This window comes from Myodes glareolus, chromosome X (genome assembly GCF_982192425.1).
Source record: "Myodes glareolus chromosome X, mMyoGla1.1, whole genome shotgun sequence".
Classification (NCBI taxonomy): domain Eukaryota; kingdom Metazoa; phylum Chordata; class Mammalia; order Rodentia; family Cricetidae; genus Myodes; species Myodes glareolus.
The window spans coordinates 110,035,039-110,051,972 of NC_142053.1; the positions used below are offsets into that span (position 1 = coordinate 110,035,039).

General features: G+C 42.1%; 1 protein-coding gene across 2 annotated transcripts in view; it reads left to right on the forward strand.

The window, feature by feature from the left end:
• The window catches only part of Tlr7 (toll like receptor 7), a 29,066-nt gene that overhangs the window by 7,368 nt on the left and 4,764 nt on the right, over positions 1–16,934 (forward strand). Inside the window, exon 1 of one of the 2 annotated variants that reach the window (XM_085684295.2) lies at positions 13,491–13,631. The exons of the other annotated variant lie outside the window; for it this stretch is intronic. The gene's annotated coding sequence lies outside the window, so the exon portion shown is untranslated. Of the gene's footprint in view, positions 1–13,490; positions 13,632–16,934 lie in introns of those variants that run through there. 2 annotated transcript variants of the gene reach the window in all.

Genomic DNA, 16,934 nt, shown 5'->3' on the forward strand with positions numbered 1-16,934 from the left:
TCTGTTGGACAACTCTATACCCACTCCTCTCCCTCCAAACCTGAGCATCCCATCTCCCAACATCTCACTCTTAGTTAATTACCTTGTTTTCCATTTCACTAAGAAAACAAAGTAATTAGAAGAGAACTTTTCTCTGTCTCCCCTTTATGGACCTATCTAGGGCATCCCCAGTCTTAGGTCCTGCACCCTGTACCATTACCTATCTCTGAGCCATAGATCACCTCCAAAAGAAAAGGCTTCAAACAAGACAAGTCTGTACTACTTCCCGTCATGGGCCAGGGGTTGCCTGGGTTTGGCTGGGTAATTTCATACTGACTTTCTTCTGCAGAGGCAGTCAGACATTGTGCTTTGAACTACCTAGGCGTCTTGACGGTTTCGGGTCTAGAGCAGGGGGGGGGGCTCCTCTCCTTGTGATCACTGTAATATGGTGTCTGTGGTACAGGAAGACTTTTTACTAGACTCCAAAGTAGGGGGAAAGGGGGTGGGGAGAGAAAGAGTGCGGGAACGAGAGAAACACTGCTGGCTAGGTCTTTGTTCCTCTTGACAGGAAATCTCTTGGAATGTGTGTGCTGCTCAATACTTTATATTCCTCTAGGAACTTAGAAATCATTGTACCTTCAAAGTCCCTTGGGTACACAGCCAGTTCTCATCACTTCCAGCACTGTCATCTTGGTCTTTGCGTGACCTCCCTCCTTAACGGCATCTGCAGTTGTCCCCATTTGCCCATGTGCCCTGCATCCTCTGGTCTCCACACCGCTCGAAAAGATTAACAGCTGCTTCCAGTCGTCTGAAAAACATGTGGGGACACTGAATCCCACTCACAACACAGACCAGCATTCCAAGGAGGCTGGATATGCCTTGGCCTCCCTCTCCGACTTCATCTTCTATTTTCCTTAGATCCCTCCTTTGGCCTTTGTGTGAGTGTTCCACAATGTCTCCATGCTGGAATGTTTGTAGAAGGGGCTTCTCTCTGTCCTGGATGCTTTTCCTTTGAATATCTACTTGGGCAGCTTCTTCCTTTCACAAATGTTTTGACTCAAAGGTCAAATTTTGAGGGTGCCTGTCCAAGCTACCATATTTTTATGGTCACGTTTCTACCCCCACATCTCTGATCTCCTTTACTATACATAGACTGCATTTTCTTTCTCTGTAAAACTAACCATCTGACTTCTAATACTACTTGGAACAGGTGCATGTTTCTGTGTCTAGATAACTTCATCTCCAGAAGGGTAAAGTTCATTTGTTTTGACCACCGTTACACTCCAAGAAGTGCTCTTCCTCTATTGAGGGTACCAGAAAGCCCATGTTGCTTTACGAAGCTAAGGCGTGATGGCTACCAAGAATTTGAGAACAGCCTGGAGGGTACAATGAGTTGCAAGCAAACCTAAGCCACAGAAACACAAACCACTCAACTCTACTTCATGTTTCAACATCAAATAGTTCCCAGTGACATGCATCTCCTCCTCACGCCTCAGATTACAACCACACCTCACGCATGAGCAATGTTGAGAAGATAAAAATAACTATTTGTGAAGCCTGAATTTGGGTACAGTTCGGTAACTGTTGCTTGCAATCACCAGTCATATAGCTATGCTTGTGAATGTTGAGGAGGAAACTAAGGGTGGTCTAAAATCCAGAGGGTTTGGGGCTTGTCTTGGATAGGATTTCTATTGCTGAGATAAAGCAACATGACCAAAAAGCAGAGTGGGGGAGGAAAGGGTTAATTCAGTTTACATTCTTACACTGTTGTCCATCACTGAAAGAAGTCTGGACAGGAACTCAAACAGGGCAGGAACCTGGAGGCAGAAGCTAATGCATAGGCCATGGAGGGCTGCTGCTTACTGGCTTGCTTCCCCTGGCTTGCTCAACCTGCTTTCTTTTAGAACCTCAGACCAGTAGTTGCCCAGGGATGGCACCACGCACAGTGAGCTGGACCCTCCCCCATCCATCACTGTTTGAGAAAATGCCTTACAGCCGAATCTCACGGAGACATTTCCTCAATTGAGGCCCCTTCCTCTGTGATGACTCTAGCTTGTGTCAAATTGACCCACAAACCCAGCCCGTACGGATCTGAATTCAAGCTTGGTTCCTACCACTAAAGCTGTGCATCTGTTCTCTTGGTCTCATGACATTGGCCGATTATCCACCTCTGAATTGATTGCGGCCCCCTGCAAGCAGAAGCTTTGCTGACCTAGGCTGAGAGCAACACCAGTCTACGAGTGGAAACATAAATGTTTGCAAGGCAATTGGGCAACACGACCATTTAGGAAAATAAAACGATCAACTTCAGCACAAGAGATTACGGCCTCCCCAGCCATGAGCATGAGACCATGGTTACAGTATCAGGTGTGAAATTACCTCATGTGGAACAAGTCTCGAAGACAACCAAAAAATAGCTGTTTCAGAACAGGTGTAGCACTATAACACATCTTCCCAGGAAGGATGGAATTGTGGCATGCCGAGTACCGTCCTGGGTAAGATCATTGAGATCTTTTCTCCTACAGCAGCTGGCACAGCATATTCTGACACTGTAAATATATAGGCAGTACTAACTGGATTTACTAGGTTAAAAAAAAAAGTTACGTTAAATTGGGAGGGGACATACTACAAGGGATGTGATAGCGTTCAAGGAGGGAACTAGGGATGGATACGATTATATTTCATTGCATTCATGTATGAAATTCCCAAGGACGGAAAACAATTGCAGTTTTACAAACGATGCACCTGAGTGGAGAGGTTGTTGCAATTTGGAAGACCTGTTTGTTCTGGCTTCTGTTTGAAGGGTGGCCAAACAGTAGTGCGTGCAGGCCTGGCAGCCCTTGTCCCATAACCTCTAATTTTCCCCTCACTTGGATTTCCCTGAGGCAACGAGGGCTCTGTGCATAAGATGGAGCCAGCTCTTTCCATTCATACTGACATACATATATAAATAAGTATGAAAGAAGAAGGACTGTGGATCACTGGGAGTAGGAGGCATAAAAATAATAAAAATAATTATACAATGCAGAAAATGTCATAATGAAACCCACTATTATGTATCATTAATATATAATTTTTTTTCTTTAGAGAAACAGATGAGTTTTGGGCAAGACAGCAGTGGAGGCCTTTGCTTCCTAATTGGGTAGGGATGAAGACCTGACTCGTTTCCTCCCCTCCTATGCTGTCTAGCACTGACTACATTACCAGTAGTGTTTGTTGAGTGAGAACATGATTATAGAGTTCCCTTCTTTAAAAAGTAGAATTTAGTTTATAAATTCATAAAATGCCTAAGGCAGCATTTCTGGGCAGAGAATGAAATTCCTAAGAAATGCTGAAGCCAAAAAGTTTTTCTACTTTTCCCCTTCAAATCAGACTCATCCGAAACATAAGAATACTTTCTATATTTTTTTTTCTTTTAATTTCTTTGTAGTACTAAGAATTGAACCCTGGGCAAGCTCTCCTACAGATCCACATCCACAGTCTTCTGATCTAGATTTTGTTTTGAGACAGAGTCTGCCTAAATTTGCTAGGATGAACTTGAACTTGTGATTTTCTTACCTCAGCCTCCCAAACAGTGGGATTATAACCCTGCACAACTAGGCCTGACTTGAATACTTTTTAAATACTTGCAAATTGTTCCTATGAAAAATCTCCTCCTCCTCTCCCCCAAACAATATTAAATAAAAACAACCTGAAACATTAGAGTACCAGGAATAATTTAATCCAAAAGGAAATTAACAAAAATACAAACACATGTTGTGTTGAGTGGATTTATTTTAACTACATGAGGCGACTTGCAGGTGATCGATCATAACTGAATTGGCATCTGAGGTTGCAATTGCCTCGCAGGGCTCTGGTTCTTCCTCAGTAAACCAGGCATATTTATGCGCCTTTTCAACTTCAGTATGAAGAATTAGTGATGTTATTCAAATGGTCTGTCTATTTTAACTGGCACATGCTAAGAATAAAAGGCAGAGCCAGGCAGTGGTGGCACATGCCTTTAATCCCAGCACTTCAGAGGCAGAGACAGGCTGATTTCTGTGAGTTCGAGGCCAGCCTGGTCTACAAGAGCTAGTTCCAGGACAGGCTCCAAAACCACAGAGAAACCCTGTCTCAAAAAACCAAAAAAAAAAAAAAAAAAAAAAAAAAGGCAACCATTAGGAGAGCGTGTTCATACACATACAAATGATTCGTCGCTGCACCACATGAATTCTGTATTTTCCATTTTAGCAAATGAGGTGATTTACTGAGAGAATAGAAACACCTGTGCATAGAAAATTGCGTATTTCCATTTCAACCATAATTACCTCACTAATTAAGCATCCAAATTTACCCAGTACATTTGCATGTGTAATTAGTTGTGATTCATTATCAAAGCTAGGCCTATGTTACGGGTACTATGCCATTTTAGAAAACGAATTACCGAAAGATAGATGTCTTTCGGTATTCATTGTTCCCCTCCCCAAAGCAGGCAAAACAAAACAATGTGACTTGGAACACACACAGAGACAAAGACAGAGACAGAGGGACTGGGCTTTAAATTTGAAAATCATGTTAATTGAAACTAACATATTTTTGAGACAAATCCCTCCCAGGGTTTTAAAAAGGTAAATTTCCATGACAATGAAGAAATATTTTCTATTTTTTCTTAACCATGCTTTCCAAAAGATCTTTTGAATCGGGCAGCCTCAGGAAAGCATGCTTTCCCTTTAATAACAAATTTAGAAAGGCTCTGTCCAGACAGTGCATTTCCGCCCCTCAGCTGCTAGGTCAGAGCCCAGCTTTCACACTGCAGTTCAGGTTCCTGCTGGCAGGAGTCTCAGTGCAAAGTTTGCAGGCACAGCCTGCACAGCAAGCTAAACGAAGTTTCAGAAGCTTTATAATGTTCTAGGGGCCAGTTCTGCTTGAGCTCAATCACTGAGCACAGGACATGTGTACTGGTAGCCTTTGTGTGGCTGTACCTGCTACCAGATGACACAGATGGAGTCCGCGCTCTCACTGGAGTTCCAGCTTCAAAAAGATAGAGCTGGAAGCAGGGATAATAATGGAGTCCTAGAGCAGATCCACTTCCGTGCTCTTCCGGTGACACTTCCGAGCTGCGCTCCGCCCCTTCCTTTAGAGGCCCAACTCCTTGGTCTCTCCCTGTACTCTTGATAGAATCTGATCTTCAGTCTGCACAAGATTAGACCCATAAATATTCCCTCCTGGAGGCGGAAAGATTTCAGTCCCCGCCCCTGGGGATGGATAGGCGGTTAGTAATTGGTGGGAAAAGGGGAGACATTTTCCATAGTGGTATAGAGACTGGTAAGTTACCCATGCTCCTGTTAATATTTCCTGAACCATACACAGGTGAGAAACTTTAATAAAGCACACTGGCTCACCATCCCACACACACACACACACACACACACACACATACACACACAAATCTGACGTTCGAGGCAAAAGCCTTCCTAGTTATGATAATAGAATGTGGAGCTTCTGTGGGATTTTGAGACTGTTTGAAGCTTTGATTTCCTTAGCAAATGTTCCCTTTGTCCTCATCATGTGACTGACTGGCATCATTACAATGGAGTATATGTAAAGACAAAACATAGTTTGGGGATGTAAAGGTGTTTGCTCCCCACTGATACAGAGAGTATGGGGAGATGGGGATAGTATGAGAAATAGGTAGGAGAGCAAGATCTGGGTCTTGGTCACCTCAGTCCCATCCTGTACACCTTATGTCATGTCTGCTTTTCACTCTCTTTCTTGGAAATGAATCCACTCCTTGGGATTGGGAAGCGGACATCATTTTGAAATCAGCAACACGAATAGATTTCTAGGCTTTGCAAGAGGTGTCATTTCTTTTTAACCGTGGTGAACTTGGATTGTATGTGCTTAGACTTAGTGTCATGCTGGATCTAGAGACCTGCACATGATGACCTGAAGGTTCAGTCTGTTCCATGACCTGTTTTTGTTAACACTAGATCTGATGATTCTGATCTGTTATACGCTGTGCTTATTTAAACACCTACACAATGAGACTATTGTCAAGTATCTATTTTTTTTTTCGCTCGTTTCTTTGCGACCAGGTCTCACACTATATCCTAGGGTGACTCAGAATTCACAAAAATATTTGCTTTCATGTAAAAGGTTTGCCAACTCCTGGTCTAGACCCATGTCTCACAGAACCTTCTGCAATGATGAAGATGTCTTGCATCTGTGTCCTGGAGTACAGTAGCCACAAGCCTGGTCGGGCTTCAATTACAGTTAATGTGACTGTGAAACTGAATTCTAATCAACTTAAAATGAAATAGCCACAAAGTGACTTGTGGCTATCACATTAGAACAGTTCCAGACCATTTGCAGCCTAAGGACTCCCTTTCCTGTCTTCTTTCTGTGCGTTGTATTTCTCTCTCAAATGGATCATCCATCCTGAGGCTGTGTGAGTCAAAGGCAAGACAGCATTCTTAATCAAATTTCTGCCCCGAACTGGCTTTCATTGTCTGCTAGCAATGCTTAATGGGAAGCACTTAAAAACAATGTATGTGAGCAGACATGCACTTCCTCTAAGGCGCAACTTTCTCTACCTATTATGTCTGCCTCTGTTTGTGGTAAAGTAGTTGGCTTTTTCCACTTGACCATGCTCCAAATGAAAGAAAGTCTTAATCGACTTTGCACTCAGGACAGCAGAAAGGCAAAAATCTCTCTTCGCAAAGCGATATTTCTTTCCAGTTCTGTTGAAGACTGGCCACCTTCTGTCTTCATTTATTTCACACGCAAAACTGCTAAACCAGAGCGAGAAAGCCTCCTGCACACCCTGTCGTTGTGAGCACTGCTGAACCATTTCCCCTAAGAGTGTACTTCGTCTGCACAGATCCTGCCTTCCAACACGGCAGGGACAGCTATTCTATCAAGTGTCCTTGCACAGCATCATCACGTGAGCCACTAGCTTTTCAGCCTCCACAGCCTGACCAAGCCAACATTCCATAATTTGGGCTCTATCATGCGTCACAACCTAGTTCTAAACCCTATAGTTTCAAATTGGGTTTTCATGTGTGCAGACAGAATTCAATTACTGCTAACTGAGCAGATACATGAGGTCATGTTACTAAACTCTTGTCAACAGGATGTTAGAGGAAGGCAGACACTCACTCAACTTCTGAAACTTGTCCTTAAACAATGGAGATCGTTCCCTTTCTCTCCATGTACTTTCACAAGATTTCTCATAATGTGGACATTGTTGCTGGCAGCCATCTTTGATGGTGCAAATGAGAAATATGTGTTTGTGGTTATATGACAAGAGAGTGAGTGATCCGGATATCTAAGTCCATTCTTTTGTGACCTCATCGAGTGGAGCTGACATGGTGGCTCTGAATTACTGATTTCCGGGGACTTATGAGAAATTGACACATTGTTATGTGAATTTTGTCGCTGTCAGATGGAAAAGTGGGAAATGATGTCTTCAGACTTTGAGAATAACTAAAGGAATTGACAGTATGAAAAAAATATTCCATAGAATAAGAACAACATGTGTGTAAACTATCTATAATAGAAGGATCAGCAACTTGTTTGAAAAAACTAATGGAGTTTTACATTGTATTTTAGATTTGTATAGTTTTTCCTCACTCTATAACATTTTTTAAGGTTCTTAAGTGCACAAACTGCATATTTTCTATTAACTGATTCATAACCAGCAATGGAAGAATGTATGTGAGTCAGTGGATATTCTAGTTTCGGGCGTGAATTGTATATCACAAGCTTATGGGTTGGTCACTAGCTGGTGGCTCTGTGTTGGAAGATAGTATAATCTTAAGGATGTAGAACCTTGCTGGGGAAAGTAGGCCCCCTAGGAGGTGAGATTTGAGATTTTATAGACACGCCCCATTTCTTATCCCCTCTAATTCCTGACTGCAAACACGATATGACCAGTGGCCTCATACTCCCACCAACACGGGCTGAGATGCACTTGCTGCTGCGGTGAATTGAAATCCACCATCACTGCAAGCCCAAAGAAATCATCCCGCCTTCAGCTGCCACGGTGATTTTTTTTAAAGTAACTAATAAGGTAGAATTCTGATATTTACCCATAAGGTTTTTTTCTCACTGAATACATGGGGCAATCACTAGCTAAGGAACAGTTGTAGGACAGTCTACTCTGTGTCCATTGTGTTGGTTGGGGGGTGTAGGCTGGGTACATGGTGTGCACTACATTGTTCCTGGGTCTGTCTTGTGGGAGATCTCCTAAGCAAAGGCTCAGAGACAGGGAGTGAACAACGAAACCAGGACCAGGAGTCAGTTCTTCTCATTCATAATCCAGGACTCCCTCCGCAGCTCCATGTAAAATCAGCACAACAGGATGTGAGAGGATGGGTTTGAATGGGGCATTTCAGAAGCAGAACTTTTTTTATCCTTTTCCACCAGGAAGACTTTGGTAAACAAAAGAGATAGAAGGAAACCTATGTTGAGTGTGGGAGTATACACAGTGAGGAACTCTCTAAGAAGACTCTTGTTTACTCTGTATCTATTTTATTTGTATGGGTGTTTTGTCTGCATGTTTGTCTGTGCACCATGTGTGCAGTGCCCACAGAGTACAGAAGAGAGTCTAGGATGACCTGGCCCTGGAGTTACAGATAACTGTGGGCTGTCATGGGGATGCTGAGAATCAAGCCTGAATCCTCTAGTAGAGCAACCAGTGCTTCTAACCATTGAGCCACCTTTCCATTTAACCAGGAAATATGTCTTTTTAAAAAAAATGTTTACTTTGATATTTATTAATTTCTTCATGTGTTCATTGTTTCACTTCTGTATTTAGAAACACAATCGAGCACTAGTTAAGTGCAAGAAAATCTCATTGTGTTAAGTGCCATTAAATCTAATACAGAACATAGACACTCCTCTGTGTCTCAGTTGACTTATCCATGAAGTAGAGATGCTATATAGAGTCCCAAATCACTTCCATAGCAGTGAGACATATCACTGAATCCACGTGAAGGAGAATCTTAACCTAAACTGGAAAGCCACTTACTCCTGTTTAAATCCCACCCAGAGTAGAAAACCCTCTGTGTTGTAGCAGAAATGTTTATGTTTTAAATTAGGAGTTGCTGCCCACAAGACGTAATAGGTATCATGCAGTACCATGTTACTTTCCAAAGTAACAAAGATTCAGTAACCTCCCTACTCTTAATCTCTTTAAATAAAAGACTGAAGACTTGTGTGTATCTTTAGCTGGCACTGTAAAGATCAAAACACTTCAGTGCTGCCTAGCCTGTGCTAAGAATTGTCTAAATAACTACTATAAGTACTTATAGTACTAGAAGAATCTCTGCTTTGACACGGGAGGGTATGGAGATTATTGGTGATCTTCTCTGAAGATATGTCACTTGAGCAGATACCAACGAAGCTGAAATGCCCTGACCACAGGAAGAGGAGAAAGACAATGTCAGGAAAAGGAAAGAGCAGGTGGCAAGAGTGACATGGTGATCAGCTTGGCTTGAATGCGGAACAGAAAGCAGACCAGATGGCCGGTACACGGTGAAAGGGAAGCGATGATCCAAGGTCAGAGCAGGCTACTAGACTCGGGGCCGTGAGCAATGTAAACAATGAGAAAGACTTTGTATTTTATTCAATGGGCAGTTAGAAATCGCTCGAGTTGATCTGGTTCGTGTTGACTGCTCTGATGCTTTTTGATGAAAGAATCCTAGAGGAGAGGGGAAGCAGGAAGACGAGTGTGGCAGCCATTGCAGGGTCCACATGAGAGCAAATGACTAATTGGAAAGGGGAGGTGGTGTAGAGAAGAGAGGGCAGGTGGTACAGAGAACTGAGAAATGGCGGAGGACAGGCTTTCTGATTAAATTTGCTTTTGAGTTTGTAATATGTCAGTGTGTCCATGTGGTGCGGTTCAGTCATTGTCTCTGTGTGTTTTAAGCCCAGGGGCAAGCTAGACCCAACAAATACTGGGTTACAGGAGCAATGCTATGCATCCGTCGCCAACTGATCACTCAGTAACATCATCCTTGTAGCCCAAGACAGGCCAGGTGGCAATATTTACACGATTGAAATTAAAAATGCTTGGATAGAGAGATGACACAGTGGTTAAGAGCAATATCTGCTTTTCCAGAGGACCAGGGTTAAGATCACAGCACCCACATGGCAGCTTTCATTCTGTCTGTATCTCCGCTTGCAGGGATCCAACACCACCTGACTTCTGTGGGTACTGTATTTACTGCAGTATGGGCATGCATGCGCTACACTTGCATACATGGTGTAGACACACACATAAAATACGAATAATTATTTTTTTAAAAAAAAGAAACTGAGAATGCTAACAAATCAAGACTTAACAAATGAGGGAGTATTCTTGAGGTGGGGGAGCTGGTGGTTAAACACCAATCCACCACTAGTTAAATCCTGACTTCATTTGTCTATTATTTTCCTTAGAAAAATTTTTCATTTTAAAAATGTATTTACTTAAAACAGACAAATACTACTTCCTCCTCCTATCCTCCTCCAGCCCTTCCCATGCTCGCCCACTCTCAACTTGATAGCCGTTTTTTTCTCCAATTATATTTGTTGTGTACATATATGTATTATAAATATATAAAAATACAATCTGTTGAGTTCATTTTTCTTGTTTTGTGTATGTGGTTTTCAGGCTGACAACTTGGCATTAAACAATCAATAAAGGGACTCATCACAGGAAGAGGCTAATTTTCCTTTTCCCAGTAATCAATAGTCACCTTTAGTTCTTTGCAATTTTCTCTCTTTCAGGTTAGCATTGCCATTGTTCTGGTCTTTTCTGTGCAGCTCTTTCTAGTAAAGACTATTTCACAGCAGACTTTTCAATATTCTGCCTCTTAGCATCATTCTTCTCACTCTCTCCATAAGTGTTCCCTGAGCCATAGATGCAGGAGCTGCCGTGTAAATGTACCAGTTTGGGTCAGGCTCCCAATTAGCTGTTCATCTCTGCACTGTGTCCAGTTTTGATTTTCTGGGATGGGCTCCATTTGCTGTAAAGAGAAGCTTCTCTGATGAGGGGTGCTAGCTACAATCATCTGATATTTGAGGGTGTGAGGATAAGAGTCAAAATATGGTAAGGAATTGTGTTGTCTAGCTATAAGTGGTGGTAACTTATATTTTCTAACAGTCATGGCTTTGCTATCCCTGGGAAGCTGGCTAGGTTTTCAGCACCAGGCATAATTTCCCTCCTGTTGAGTGGTCCATTAGTCTAATTAGACAGCTGTTGGTTGCCATTAATATGCGCTTGCCACTGATTGCACCTGTATGCATGTCTTGCCATGCTGGTCATTGTCATGATTCATGGGCAGCTGGGTAGGGATGTTTAATTGCTTCCCTCTCTTGGCAGTTTGCATAGTATTTTCTGGTCCCATGGAAGCTAGACTGCAGAAAAGAGACTTTAATATCAGATCTAGCTTCAGTCGTATTTGTCATGTGTCCTAAGTATGTGGTGTCGTTGGCAATAGGGTCCCCCTTCAGCCCCTGAAAGGCAACCAAGGGCTACATTAATAACCTGTATCCTTTAGACTACCTTAACCAATATTTTGAAAGGAAGTTTCATGTTTTGGGTACTGGGTTGTTGCTTGGTTTGCTTTTTTTGCCTATAGATATTGTGAGATCATAGTCAGCCAAAGTGGAACATATATATATATATATATATATATATATATATATATATATATATCCACCACAAACACATATATTCATATATAGACACATATATAGTATATAGTTTCAAGTAAATATAAAATAATATGATGTATTGAGTCTTTTTCATGCAAGTATAATATTATTTCTCACTCACTTTTGTGCTGACCTCTCTCCTTCCCCAGTGGAAGTGCCTTCCCAATTATTCAATTTGTCACTTCATATCACCTGTATCCTGATACTTCCCTCCAACTGGGCTTCCTTCCCAGCCCACCTATGGCACCTTTCTCTGTGATAATTCCATGTTGTATATTCCCAACTGAAGATTTGGAGCTAAGAACCTCAGATGAGAGACAGAACATGTGGCGTTTTTCTTTCTGTGTCTGGGTTAGCTCACTCAATATAATCCTTTCTAGGTTCACCCACTTATCCGCGAAGTTCATGATTTCCTTTTCCTTCACAGCCGAATAGTATTCCATTATGTATAGGTTCATGTTTTCGTATCTATTCACGTGCTGAAGGACATTTAGGTTGTTTCCATTTCTGGCTGTTGTGAATAAGCTAGCAATGAATGAGCCTGAGCAATTGTCTGTGGAGCAGGATTTTGAGTCCTTTGGGCATATGCCAAAGAGTGAAGAAGCTGAGTCATATGGTACATGGGTTTTTAAGTTTTAGGGAATTCTCCATGCTGATTTCCAGAGTTACTGTACCAATTCGCCTTGCCAACAACAGTGGATAAGGGGTTCCTCCTCTGCAGCTTTGCCAGCATTGGCTGTCAGCTGCTTTGCTGATCTTGACCATCCTAACTGGGGCGAGATAAAATATCAAAGTTAGAAACAGTCGGGGAAACTTAGTTTGCTGATTAATCTACCACTCCCCTCTCTTAAATCAGTTACCTCGGGGATGTCCCACTCCTTTAACAGGTCTCATACAGGCTCATGGGAAGCGAGTACCCAATGCACCATTGTCCTTTAAATTTTTTATTTCTGATTATATGTATGTATATTTGAGTATGCACATGAGTTTGGGTGCCTGTGGAAGACAGAGGGGGCACTAGATTCCCTGGAGCTGGAGTTACAAGTGGTTGTGAGCCACCTTATTGGGGTTGCTAAGCATCAAACTTGGATCATCTGGAAGAACAGCAAATGCTCTTCGCCAGTGAGCCCCTGACTGTTGATCTTTCATCTATATTGGCCTTGTCTGTAATATAGCTCACCTCTGTGGTCCACAATATCACATTTAGCAATGCATTGTGTGCTGGTTGCACAGTCATTATGTCTTCCATAATACACCCATCACATCTTCTGTCAGAAGCATTGTTGTCATTGAGGTCCAGGGTCCGGGATCCCCACTACTAAGAGTATACGCCACTTCTCTCTTCTAAGGTCCATTCTCCTAACTTAACTCATCTTTTCATTTAACTGTAGTGAACATTTCCCCTAAATCTCTATATTAATATTTTAGGAAGATATTTATCTTTATTTATCACCCTATTTTTCTAAGGGCGTTTTGTAGCTCCTGGCCTATTGTCATGTATTCCAGGTACCTATCTCCAAGTGTTTCAGTTGGACAGATATAACTTCGAAGGGTAACTAGATTAACAGAGCTAAAGACTTGTAGCTGGATAGGCGATGGACCCTTGGGGAGAACCGAATACTATTGTTCTGCTAAATGAATACAGTACTAAAATGATCCCTAGCAACTTCTCACTATACCTAAAGATCAGTGCATCTCCCCCTCATCAGAGAATCTCCCTCTTACTGCAGATGACAATTAAGACAGATACCCATGATTGGACAATGGGCTCTCCAAACCTCAAAGCTCAGGGAAGTTTGCAGAAGAAGGGGCAGAAAGATTGTAAGAGCCAGTGGCGAACGAAGACTTCAGAGAAATAGTTTCTCAGACATAACAGGGAAGATGCACATACAAGCTCACAACAATTATAACAGCATGTGCAAGACTGAAGCAAGCTTGTGACAGAGAAAAGCCCAGCATGGAAATGGGAGGTAGGCATGGAATCCTACTGCTAAGGAGTGATGGACATGTGAAAACTGCTGGGAGAAGGAGGGTCAGCTTTCTGTAATGACAAGACCACTGATTGGCTAACCACACTCCAGGACGGACCCCATTCCCAAGTAGTTGGGCAGCACAAACTAGACTCAATACAAGAGAAAGAATAGAGAAACTCAAGGCTGCATGGGTAGAAAGGTGAGGGTAGAGAGGATGGATATGGGAAGAGTGGAGGGAGGTGAATATGATTAAAATATACTGTATGAAATTCTCATAAGAATCAGTTAAATATAGCTTATTGAAAAGGATAAGTAAAATTCTGGTTGGCGAACATGATAGGGGAAAATACATTAAATAGAAACTGGAAAAAATGTTTCAACAGTTAAGACGATTTGCTGCTCTTTCAGAGGACAGGAGTTCAAATCCCAACACTCATGTCAAGAGGCTCGCAACAGCCTGAAGCAGCTCCAAGGAATCCAATGCCTTCTTCTGGTCTCTGTAGACACCTGAGCAGACACGTAATCCACACAGAAGGAAACACAGATTGACTCTCCTTGTCTCTCTCTCTCTCTCTCCCTCCTTCCTGCCCCTCACACACACACAGATAGAGATGCAGAGACAGAGAGAAATCTTTAAAAAGTTAATCTATGCAGGCAATATTTTAGTCCATAATAAAAATCTTATGTTCATATTACAGAAAAGAAAACCATTTGAAACATTGTACAGTAGGATAATGATTGAAGGTTGGAAAGCTTATTGGATAATGTGGGCTAAAAGACAAAGGTCCTAGAGACAACGTTTTGGAATAGTCATAGCTAATATTGTGTCAGTAAAAATGGGAAAACATGGGTTGGAAAGATAGATGACTCAGCAGTTAAGAACACTGGCTGCTCTTCCGGAGGACCCAGGTTTAGTTCCCAGCACCTACACAATGGTTCACAACTGTCTTTCTCTCCAGTTTCTGCAGGCATCAGGCATACCCATGGTATACAGACATATATGTAGCCCAAACACACATACATATAAAATAAAAAATAAGATAAACACTCTAAAAATAGAAAAGCAAACAGGATGTTGAAAAAGGCAATGAATGAGCTCATCCATACTCACTGAGTGTGTGTGTGTGTGTGTGTGTGTGTGTGTGTGTGTGTGTGTGTGTGTGTGTGTGTTCATGAGCAGGCACATGCCTGTCAAGGTCAGAGGTCAACATTGTCTCCTTCTATTGCTCTCCATGTTATTTATTGAGAGCAGGTCCGTTACTATATCCCCAACTCACTGATAGGCTGGACTGACTGGCTGACTAGTGAGCTCCAAGGATCAGCCTTTGTCCTGAAGTCAGGCCCCAAGCTTGTATGTCAAGCACATTATCAATGGAGCCATTTCCTCAGCCTTCCAGTGAATGGTTTTAATTATGGGGAGGAAAGCAGAGGGCACTGAAAGAGAAGTGGAAGACACAACTTCCCACAAAGTTTAGATATGTAAAGATGAATAAAAACAAACCACCTCCACAACAACAAAAACGCCCTATGAGATACTTAAGAGATAACTTGGGTAGTGCTTCTCAACCCTCTTAATGCTGGTACCCTTTAATACAGCTCCTCATGTTGTGGTGACCCCTCCCCATCATAACATTATTTCATTGCAACTTCATAATTGTAATTTTGCTTCTGTTATGAATCGTAATGTAAATATCTGATATATGACCCCTAGATGGGTCATGACCCACAGATTAAGAGTCACTGATTCCGTGTTAGGGAAGAGAAAGATGGAGAAAATTGTGTAGCCTGTTTCCTCCCTATTAGAGGAACTAAGGCATATAAACATTTGGTTTATTAGATGGTACTAATAATAGATTGTCAGACTCAGTCAACAGCAAGACAAAATCAATCGTTGAACTAGAAATCTGTCATAGAAAAGCAGACTACATCATCCCATGGACAAGTATTAGAGAATCGGAAAGAGAGTTCTGGAGTAGGCTACTAACAAACTCCTGAGACATCAGAGCAAGACCATGCACGCTTTAACCCGTTCTGCCTTGGGACCAATGGATAAACAGAGCTAGCTCTTCAGCACCTCTCACTTCTCACCAGAAAACCTCCCATGCTATATTGAAATGCTTACAAGTATTGCCTTTCTAAACGGGTGTCTATATATTCCATTTTGCTTGAGAGGTCCTTAGTTTAGTCTTAGCACAGTGATTAACTGTGGTCTCCTTCAGTCCTCTGAAACATTCCATTCTACCAGTAGTGTGACTAATGTGAGTATGGCTCACCCAGGCAGTGCCCTGATGATGCTCTACACACCTTTCCAAAGTATAAAGTAGAAACCACGCCTTCGAGGTACCGTCTCTTTCTTGATCAGCCCAGCCACTCTAGGAAGCTGACAGGCCACACACAGCTGCAGCCTTCCTCCCCTCACATCTTTCTGCTCCTCGGCCTCCTGCAAATGGGCTCTTCCAGACAACAAAGCCCTAAAAGGAACCTGGCTAACAGGCAGGAAAAGTGGCCACCAGATACATCACAGCCTAACTAGATTCAATGTTCTTCCAGAAGCCCGTTTTCCGAGAATGTCCTTGAGACTTTTCAAACACCCTCCTCAGAAACATCCTCTTTTTACAAAAGAAAACAACAAGTTTCTCTAATCTAATATGGTGATGTCAGTGAATCCTAGACTCATTTCCCAATGGGACACCTTCCTCTCTCCCTATTCTCTCACAAAGAACCTTCGAGATCAGGCTCCATTCTCTCTAAGGAGGAAAACACTCTCCTTCAAGTCCTGCTTCAGCTCGAAGCAATCCTTTGCCTGAAGGTCTATGTAACTTTGTTTTTCCCTCAAACTAGGTGTCTCAAACTTGAAGTCCTAACAAACCCCAGTGTGCAAGGAAAGCAGGAGAAAGCATCTTGGAGGTGGTTTTTGCAGTGACTTCCAAAATTAATGCAAGGGGAGACCCGGATTACAGAATGGCAGAAGCACATGTTTAATAATGGAATGTCATTTGGAAAACCCATGACTATTGCTGAGATGTGTCTTAATTTTTAATAGAGAGAGAATGGATTAGTTTTTTTTTCTTTTTGTCCTTGGAATATTATGGGACTTGACAATCATGAAATGTTTTTGCGTATATTCCAAAGAAGGCTTAGCAAGAGAACATTAGTCATACTGGAATCTTAGTGCATTGTTCCCCTCAAGTTTGTGTGTGGAGATATATATATATATATATATATATACATATATATATATATATATATATATAATTCAGCATTCCTTAGTCCCCAAATTTTGTAGTTTGGTGCCTCTCT